General features: G+C 41.3%; 1 long non-coding RNA gene across 1 annotated transcript; it reads right to left on the reverse strand.

Moving 5' to 3' along the window:
- Positions 1–2,091: 2,091 nt before the first annotated feature.
- On the reverse strand, positions 2,092–9,055 carry LOC135542334 (uncharacterized). The gene is made up of 2 exons (XR_010456049.1): positions 7,132–9,055; positions 2,092–6,992 (listed from the first exon to the last, which is right to left on the reverse strand). It is a non-coding gene; the product is annotated as an uncharacterized LOC135542334 (long non-coding RNA).
- Between the last annotated feature and the right edge of the window lie 1,362 nt (positions 9,056–10,417).

Here is a 10,417-nt window from a genome sequence, read left to right on the forward strand (position 1 = left end):
TTTAATGTCCCGTTGGTCATTTAATCTTCCCAGTAAATCGTCCATTTTATCGTCCAAAGATTGCATGTTTGCTTGCAGAATTGAGGGAAGTGGGGGTTTATTCAATCGCCTCCAACTTCTCAGAAGGCAGCCTGCTCTTCGACCTCTCTTTCTCTGCCTTCTCTTCAAGCTAATCACTGGGGTCAGGTACTGTTCCCGAGGGGCTGTATATCCTCCGGCGCGTCAGAGTCGAGAAAGAAGAAAAAGCTTTCTGCTAGTCCATGGTGAGTAAATCACAGTCCTGATGTCTAGAATTTATTTTCGGTCATAAGAGACGGTAACTGCAACATTATGTACAAAAAGAGTAAAAAAATATGTTACAAACAACACAGATAAACAAACAAAAAAACACAATCGGTTGGGGGGACATTAATTGTCTGTCTTCTGGTCCGGCGACATCTTACATTAGCAAATGCTAAGCTAGCGTTAGCAATAGCACAGTTACTGGGTGTCACAGAGTTATTTACCTATATACTTAGTTGGCAAGCTAATGATGTTGATATAAGTCATGGTAGTTGGAAAAGGGTTTATTTCCAGTGATTCGAGTGATTTGTTTCTGTTCTTGTTAGTTACAGGTGGCTATTATTTGGAAACAGTACATTGATTATGTTTTGTCCAATGGTTGGGTAATGCAGAACAGCTCCAGGTGTTTCATGCTTTTCTTAACTCTTGTTCTGAGCACATGAAATTCTCTATACAATCTAACAAGTCAAATCAGTTTCCTTGATCTTTTGATTATTTGTGATGATAATGTTCTATGCACAGCTCTTTACAAGAACCCTACAGACCCTAACAGTGTTGAGGGCTGATAGCTTTCAACCGATTCCTTTGAAAAACATCTGGATTTGTCTCCCGCTTCAATCTTGGGGGTGACTGAAGCCTGCTTGATTGAAGCAAGGTACAAGAGTCCCCCTTTACTCCCACTCCCCTCCTCCTCAATCTCTGTAGTTGGTTGCATTTCCTAAAGCCTAAGTCATTTACTTTTACATGATATGGCATCACATTTTGTTACTTTGTATAGTCTTTTTTTCAAGCATTCAGACGGTAGATAAGTATTTCAAATTGTAAGAATCAATGAGGTCCTGCAAACTGTGCCTTCATAAGGCTTATGGCTCTGATTATTATCTAATTATGTCAAATAATGTCTCATTTCTCATGAGTGTTCATGTTGATCATTATTTTGGCTATGCTAGCCTATTGTAAATGATCAAATAAATGTCTGATCAATACATACAATTCTGAACGTATTGTAATTTATAATGCTAATGCACCAATAAATTGTCCAGTATTCTTGCTGTATCTGTTTTCATGAACATTCCCTTGTGTCAAAGCTTCTAAAGTGACTCAAGCTTAACTAATTCTTGAGAAGAAGTGTAACCAGTATTCTATTGGTTACAAAACAATATAAACGGAATTATGTATTGCCGCCGTTTGTCTGTTATCCAACAGTCCATGATCAGATCTGTTGACCATGAGATCATTTTGCAGGGAAGATAGGATGAATCAAACTATTTAGGCTTGGAATGACATGTAGAAATATTGACAAGTAGAAATAATGACAAGTAGAAATATTGTCTAAACTGTTTGTGTTCGTACGATGAGTTGGATGGCACATCACATGTTTGGGATTTACATATCATCTTGGCCCGGATTTTCAAAAGTTACCTATCCGGATTTCAGCTATCGAATAGGACTCAATACATAGAAATGCAATGAATAGAATGGAAGTCCCCATTCAAGTCATTGATTTGTCCGTTCTATTCATTATCTTTCTAATCATTTAATCCTATCCAATAGGCAAAATCCAGATAACTTCAGAAAAACTGGGCCCAGGCCATCAAAGAATGTCGACAAGCCCAGCGGTCGGCCCAATGTAATGTCTGGGTTTACATAACTTTACACAACCACAGATTTCCTTTCCCAAGTTGAAAATTAAGATCTTCAAATGTGCAGGACAGAATGTACTTTTCGCCAAACAGTGCCATGTGACCCATATGAACTATGCAATATTATCATCTGTAACGGTTTTCTTCCTGGGAAGGAGAGGAGGACCAAAATGCAGCGTGTTTATTTATAAACATGTTTAATGAAAGATGAAAACGTGAGCACTATACTAAATAAGAAAACATGGAGAAACCAAAACAGTCCTCACTGGTGCAAAACACAGAGACAGGGAACAATCACCCACAAAATACCTAAAGAATATGGCTGCCTAAATATGGTTCCCAATCGGAGACAACGATAAACACCTGCCTCGGATTGAGAACCACTCCAGGCAACCATAGACTTACCTAGCACACTCAACTGAACACAACCCCATAGACTACAAAACCCCTAGACAAAACAAGACACATAAATCACCCATGTCACACCCTGGCCTAACCAACATAATAAAGAAAACACAGAATACTAAGGCCAGGGCGTGACATCATGGCTTAATCTTCCAAGAGACCTGTCAGGACCCGGTTACGAACCTGGGTCTCCGGAGTGAGAAACAGTCACTTAACCAACTGAGCCACGAATAGTCAGCAGAACCCAGAAGATGAGGCAGACACAGCAGTACTTAAGACGGTGTATTTAATAAAGTAAAAAGGAGAAGTCCTTCAATACAAAAAATGGCAAATCCAAAAGGTGGTAGGAATAGCACAAAAAAGCCTTAAGAGATACTCAAAAACAAAAACAGAATTCCACAAGAGCATCCACCGGAATCGACAAGAATACACAGAACACTAGGGCCGGGTGCTAACATACAAACACAGAGCACAGAACTGAGGGAAACTAAGGGTTTAAATACAATCAGGGGAAACGAGGCACAGGTGCAAATAATAATGGGGAACAAGGGAAAAAACATGAGGTCAAAAAGCACAATGGGGGCATCTAGTGACCAAAACCCGGAACAACCCTGGCCAAATCCTGACAAGACCCATACCAAGCTGTTGATTTATACATTTACGAAATGCTATCAATGCATCTCTGTAATCTGCTCTATGGTTGACAAATTGCACCAGCAGAGATGATGACCGTATATATAAGATTAGTATAGTGGGGCTGATGAAACTGGGCCTGATGTGGGCCTTGGTACCTAAGCTCTTGATCTGAATCTGAAACTCAAAGTCCTGGGCCTGTATCTGTATTGTTTTCACTCATGAATGATGATATAAACTTCATTAAATAAAATGGAATAATATTGAGGACGTGTGGCCTAGCTTACTTCATTTGTACCATTTTCCTGTATATTAATTGTCGAGGTGGTGCCTTCAGAAAATGTTTATACCCTTTGACTTATTCCACATTTTGTGTTACAGCCTGAATTCAAAATGGATAGAATCTAAGGAATCTACACATAATAAACACATAACACAGTGACAAAGTGAAAACATGTTCTTAGACATTTTTTGCAAATGCATTGAAAATGAAATATATAAATATCTCATTTACATAATTATTCACACCTCTGAGTCAATACTTTGTAGAAGCACCTTTGGCAGTGATTACAGTTGTGTCTTTCTGGGTAAGTTTCTAAGAGCTTTCTTCACCTGGATTGTGCAACATTTGCCCATTATCCTTTTCAACATTTTTCGTTCTCTTTCAAATTGGTTGTTGATCATTTTTGGTTTTGCCATAGATTCTTAAGTACTTTTAAGTCAAAACTATTACGTGGCCACTCAGGAACATTCACTGTCTTTCTAAGCAACTTCAGTGAAGATTTGGACGTTCAGGTTATTAACCTGCTGAAAGGTGAATTAATCTCCCAGCTGACTGAACCAGGCTCTGCGATTTTGCCTCTGTTTAATATTTTAAATTCAGGCTGTAACACAAGAAAATGTGGGAAAAGTCAAGGTGTGTGAATCATTTCTGAAGGTACTGTATCTGACTAGAAGCTGCCCTCTTTCATTGCATTATATGACTAGAACCTTCTTAACTTACTATGGGTTTCACCCAGACAGTTACAAAAATCAACTTCTCATTTTGAAAATGGCTTGTGTGGTATCGATATGAGTGGGAAACATTTATTCTAGTGACCACAAAGTGTAAATAGGATCATTTCAGTCTCATCCAAAACTGAGATTTGCGAGATAGGAACAACTCGTACGTCATGGGGAATAAAGGGTATCATAACAGTTTTCCGTGGGTTGGGTTTATTTAAATCATCCCCACACAGCATTTAAGCACCCAAGCTAACTGGCTAAAAAGTTTTCTAGCTTGCTACCTACTTCCAGACACAAATGAGACACACCATTTTACTCACCCTACTCGTGTTATCTAGAGCGTTGGTAATCAATTCAGAGCACAGCTGCACGTGAATCGATATCCCAGTGGGGCTAGTTAGGGATCATGAGTACATTACACAATGTACAGTACATGGGACAATATTTTAAACGGTCAATAGCTCCACATTTCTATGAATTAAAAACCTCAAACCAACTATAATTTGCAGACATTCATACAAATAATTGAAAGCATTCAATGACACAGCTAAAAGATGTGCACCATGAAATGATTGTCCCATTTACATTGGGTAATTTATTGACAGTCCCCAGAGTCAAACCAACTTTGCCACAGTTGTACTACAGCCGATTGGCAAAATAATTTGTCTAACTCTTACTACCTGCAAATACACACAAGAGACACCCACATCAAACCACACGCCGAAACCAACTAAATTTTGAATTCAGTCAGTGCCACTAATATTTAGCCCACCTCCCTCATTCCATCCGTACCAGTAAGGACTGACAACCAGAGCCATTTCCTTTCGATTGCACTCGACAAGTCATAGTCGATTATAGATACTTTTCTGCTTGAACACTCCCAGCTCACATCTGAAAAGAAGAGGCCGGTGGGAGGAGCATAAGGAGGTCTGGCACATTGTAATGGCTTTTACAGCTCACCCCCCCCCGAGCATCCTCTGCATCTGAACTATTCTTTTCACTATTGTCTTACTACAAAGACAATTGAAAATGTGAACTCTCAACAATAGATATGGGCCTTTATTACCAGATAATACCAGATAATGTTATTTCTGCCACGTTATTTCTGCCACTATCCATTGCCTCTTCATTTGTCTTGGTTTAATTACCATATCAAGCCTTGTTGATTTGACTCATTGAGTTGTTTGAATTTCTTCCCTATTTTCCTATTACCATTTATTTTTTCTTTAATATTATTATACTCCTTTGCTTAGTTCTATAGCGGTTTATCGTGATTTTGTTTAATCCTTTTGGAGAGATATTGTGGAGGGTTATTGTACTTGGCCCTTTGGTGCCTCAGCACAACAGCGCCATCTGCTGACATAATATGTCTTTCACTCAGTAAAACAGGACTGGGAACACCGGATTGGAGCCCTCAGAGTGTGCCTGCCGTGGGGGGACCACCTGTCACGTCTACTCCCGTTCCAACGCTCAAAAGTCACCGATTTACTAACCACCAGTCCTGGAAGCCCTTCATTAGGCACACCTGGACTTCATCACTACACTGATTACTCCCCCTTTATCTAAATCAAATCAAATTTTATTGGTCACATACACATGGTTCGCAGATGTTATTGCGAGTGTAGAAAAATGCTTGTGCTGCTAGATCCGACAGTGCAGCAGTATCTAACAAGTAATATCTAACAATTCCACAACAAAACCTAATATCTAACAAAATTCCACAACAAAACCTAATACACACAATCTAGTAAAGGAATGGGATAAGAATATATAAGTATAAAATATATGGATGAGCAGTGACAGAGCGGCTAAGATGCAATCGATAGTAAAGAATATATAGTGAAGGATACAGTATACATTATATACATATGAGATGAGTAATATGAGATATATAAACATTATTAAAGTGGCATTATTAAAGTGACAAGTGTTTTGTTTATTAAAGTGGCCAATGATATCAAGTCTGTAGCTATGCAGCCTCCTTTCTGCACTAGTGGTGGCTGTTTAAACAATCTGATGGTCTTGAGATAGAAGCTGTTCAATTTCTATGTCCCAGCGTTGATGCACCTGTACTGACCTCGCCTTCTGGATGGAAGTGGGGTGAACAGACAGTGGCTCGGGTGGTTGTTGTCCTTGATTATCTTTTTTTGCCTTCCTGTGACGTCGGGTGTTGTAGGTATCCTGGAGGGCAGGTAGTTTTCCCCCGGTGATGCGTTCTGCAGACCGCACCACCCTCTGGAGAGCCTTGCAGTTGTGGGCAGTGCAGTTGTCGTACCAGGCGGTGATACAGGATGCTCTCAATTGTGCACATGTAAAAGTTAGTGATGGTTTTTCGGTGACAAGCCACATTTTTTCAGCCTCCTGAGGTTGAAGAGGCGCTGTTGCGCCTTCTTCACCACTGTCTGTGTGCATGGACCATTTCAGTTTGTCGGTGATATGAACACAGAGGAACTTAAAACTTTCCAACTTCTCTACTGCTGTCCCGTTGATGTGGATAGGGGGGTGCTCCCTTTGCTGTTTCCTGAAGTACACAATCCTCTCTTTTGTTTTGCTGACATTGAGTGAGAGGTTATTTTCCTAACACCACACTCCGAGGGCCATCACCTCCTCCCTGTAGGCCGTCTCGTCATTGTTGGTGATCAAGCCTACCACTGTTGTGTCGTCCGCAAACTTGATGATTGAGTTGGAGGCGTGCATGGCCACGCAGTCGTGGGTGAACAGGGAGTACATGAGGGGGCTGAGCATGCACCCTTGTGGGGCCCCAGTGTTGAAGATCAGCAAAGTGGAGTTGTTGTTTCCTACCTTCACCATCTGGAGCCGGCCCGTCAGGAAATCCGGGACCCAATTGCACAGGGGAGGTTGAGACCCTGGGACTCTAGCTTAATAATGAGCTTGGAGGGTACTGGTACTATGGTGTTGAATGCTGAGTTGTAGTTAATGAAAAGCATTCTTACATAGGTATTCCTCTTGTCCAGATGGGATAGGGCAGTGTGCAGTGTGATGGCGATTGCATCGTCTGTAGACCTATTAGGGTGGTAAGCAAATTGAAGTGGGCCTAGGGTGGCAGAAAGGGTGGAGGTGATTTGATCCTTGACTAGTCTCAATAAGAACTTCATGTTGACAGAAGTGAGTGCTACAGGCGATAGTAATTTAATTCAGTTACCTTAGCTTTCTTGGGAACAGGAACAATGGTGGCCATCTTGAAGCATGTGGGGACATCAGACTGGGATAGGGATTGATAGCGGATGTGTTGTTACCTACCCCTCTACTTGGGGGCGGCCCGCCGGGAAGTCCAGGACCAAGTTGCAGAGGGAGGTGTTTAACGCTGAGCTGTAGTCAATGAATAGCATTCTCACATAGTTGTTCCTTTTGTACAGTTGGGAAAGGGCAGTGTGGAGTGCAATAGAGATTGCATCATCTATGCAAATTGTAGTGGGTCTAGGGTTTCTGTGTTGTGTTAATGTGAGCCATGATCAGCCTTTCAAAGCACTTCATGGCTACAGACGTGAGTGCTACGGGTCGGTAGTCATTTAGGCAGGTTACATTAGTGTTCTTGGGCACAGGGACTATGGTGGTCTGCTTTAAACATGTTGGTATTACAGACTCGGACAGGGAGAGGATAAAAAGGTCTGTGAAGACACTTGCCAGTTGGTCAGCGCATGCTCGTGGTCATATTTCTGTGCATAGGGTGTGTTTACAGGGTATGTTTGTAAATTAGCTCTGGGTTGCCACAGTGTGATCAGAGTGCGCTCGGGCGTTTGTAAATTCAGTGTTACATTGGCAATTCGAAAATTCAGAGCGTTTCGCTCTCGGAGGGTTCAGAGTGCACACCGGCATTTAAGCACCCAAGCTAACTGGCTAAAGTTTTCTAGCTTGCTAGCTACTTCCAGACACAAATGAGAGAACACCTCACTCTGACCATTTTACTCACCCTAGCAGAGCTGGTTAGGCTGTTTTCATGTTATCTAGAGCGTTGGTGACTACTGTGCTGCAGTTTTTTTTCGCCAACGTTTACTGACACCGGTCATATTCAAGGGTGTTGTAGTTTCGTTAATTCATCAGTTATTCTGATAATGCTCTGAAATCAGAGTAGATAACCAGAGTGAAATTACGAACACACCCTTTGATAAGTTTGCGTTAAAGCTAGAATCAATGCATGCCTCAAAATGTGTACAAACGGAGTACATTTTCAAGAACTGTCCTCCATTTCACATACTTTCACATACTTTTTGGACTCGGGGGATTGGTAGTATGCATTTTGAGAAACATCCTCCGTGTTTGGCTCTCACACTTTCCCTTTACTGGATGAAAAAAAATAAAGAGTGGATCAGAAATATTGAAGGTGAGAGATTCAACATCTCCCATACCAGGGTCTGCAGCCGCCATTCCCAAAGTGATGACTTGATGGAGCCTTCAACTCCACCTGGACGTCGGCTAATCAAGAAGGGAGCTTCCCCCACCTTGTTCCAGTGGAATGACTGCTCAGTCACAGCACCACCCTTACAAAAAATAGGACTGTTTTGAAATGGCAGTAAAAGTGCAGTAACTGCAGTCGACTTTGGTATTTTGGATGCAGTAATGACAGAATAACTGCAGTGTACTGCAGTTATATTGCACTCTAACTGCAGTTACACTATAAAATTACTCCAGTAAAAAAATTGTGTTATTTTGGACGCAGTATTTGCAGCATACTGCAGTTATAAACTCAGCAAAAAATAAACATCACTTTTTCAGGACCCTGTCTTTCCAAGATAATTTGTAAAAATCCAAATAACTTCACAGATCTTCATTGTAAGGGGTTTAAACACATGCTTATTCAATGAACCATGAACAATTAATGAACATGCACCTGTAGAACAGTCGTTAAGACACTAACAGCTTACAGACAGTAGGCATTCAAGGTCACAGTTATGAAAATTAGCACACTAAAGAGGCCTTTCTACTGATTCTGAAAAACACCAAAAGAAAGATGCCCAGGGTCCCTGCTCATCTGCGTGAAAATGCCTTAGGCACATGAGGACAGCAGATGTGGCCAGGGCAATAAATTGCAATGTACAGTGCCTTGCGAAAGTATTTGGTCCCCTTGAACTTTGTGACCTTTTGCCACATTTCAGGCTTCAAACATAAAGATATAAAACTGTATTTTTTGTGAAGAATCAACAACAAGTGGGACACAATCATGAAGTGGAACGACATTTATTGGATATTTCAAACTTTTTTAACAAATCAAAAACTGGAAAATTGGGCGTGCAAAATTATTCAGCCCCCTTAAGTTAATACTTTGTAGCGCCACCTTTTGCTGCGATTACAGCTGTAAGTCGCTTGGGGTATGTCTCTATCAGTTTTGCACATCGAGAGACTGAAATTTTTTCCCATTCCTCCTTGCAAAACAGCTCGAGCTCAGTGAGGTTGGAGGGAGAGCATTTGTGAAAGCAGTTTTCAGTTCTTTCCACAGATTCTCGATTGGATTCAGGTCTGGACTTTGACTTGGCCATTCTAACACCTGGATATGTTTATTTTTGAACCATTCCGTTGTAGATTTTGCTTTATCTTTTGGATCATTGTCTTGTTGGAAGACAAATCTCCGTCCCAGTCTCAGGTCTTTTGCAGACTCCATCAGGTTTTCTTCCAGAATGGTCCTGTATTTGGCTCCATCCATCTTCCTATCAATTTTAACCATCTTCCCTGTCCCTGCTGAAGAAAAGCAGGCCCAAGCCATGATGCTGCCACCAACATGTTTGACAGTGGAGATGGTGTGTTCAGGGTAATGAGCTGTTTTGCTTTTACGCCAAACATAACGTTTTGCATTGTTGCCAAAAAGTTCAATTTTGGTTTCATCTGACCAGAGCACCTTCTTCCACATGTTTGGTGTGTCTCCCAGATGGCTTGTGGCAAACTTTAAACGACACTTTTTATGGATATCTTTAAGAAATGGCTTTCTTCTTGCCACTCTTCCATAAAGGCCAGATTTGTGCAATATACGACTGATTGTTGTCCTATGGACAGAGTCTCCCACCTCAGCTGTAGATCTCTGCAGTTCATCCAGAGTGATCATGGGCCTCTTGGCTGCATCTCTGATCAGTCTTCTCCTTGTATGAGTTGAAAGTTTAGAGGGACGGCCAGGTCTTGGTAGATTTGCAGTGGTCTGATACACCTTCCATTTCAATATTATCGCTTGCACAGTGCTCCTTGGGATGTTTAAAGCTTGGGAAATCGTTTTGTATCCAAATCCGGCTTTAAACTTCTTCACAACAGTATCTCAGACCTGCCTAGTGTGTTCCTTGTTCTTCATGATGCTCTCTGCGCTTTTAACGGACCTCTGAGACTATCACAGTGCAGGTGCATTTATACGGAGACTTGATTACACACAGGTGGATTGTATTTATCATCATTAGTCATTTAGGTCAACATTGGATCATTCAGAGATCCTCACTGAACTTCTGGAGAGA

This window comes from Oncorhynchus masou, chromosome 6 (assembly GCF_036934945.1).
Source record: "Oncorhynchus masou masou isolate Uvic2021 chromosome 6, UVic_Omas_1.1, whole genome shotgun sequence".
NCBI lineage: Eukaryota > Metazoa > Chordata > Actinopteri > Salmoniformes > Salmonidae > Oncorhynchus > Oncorhynchus masou.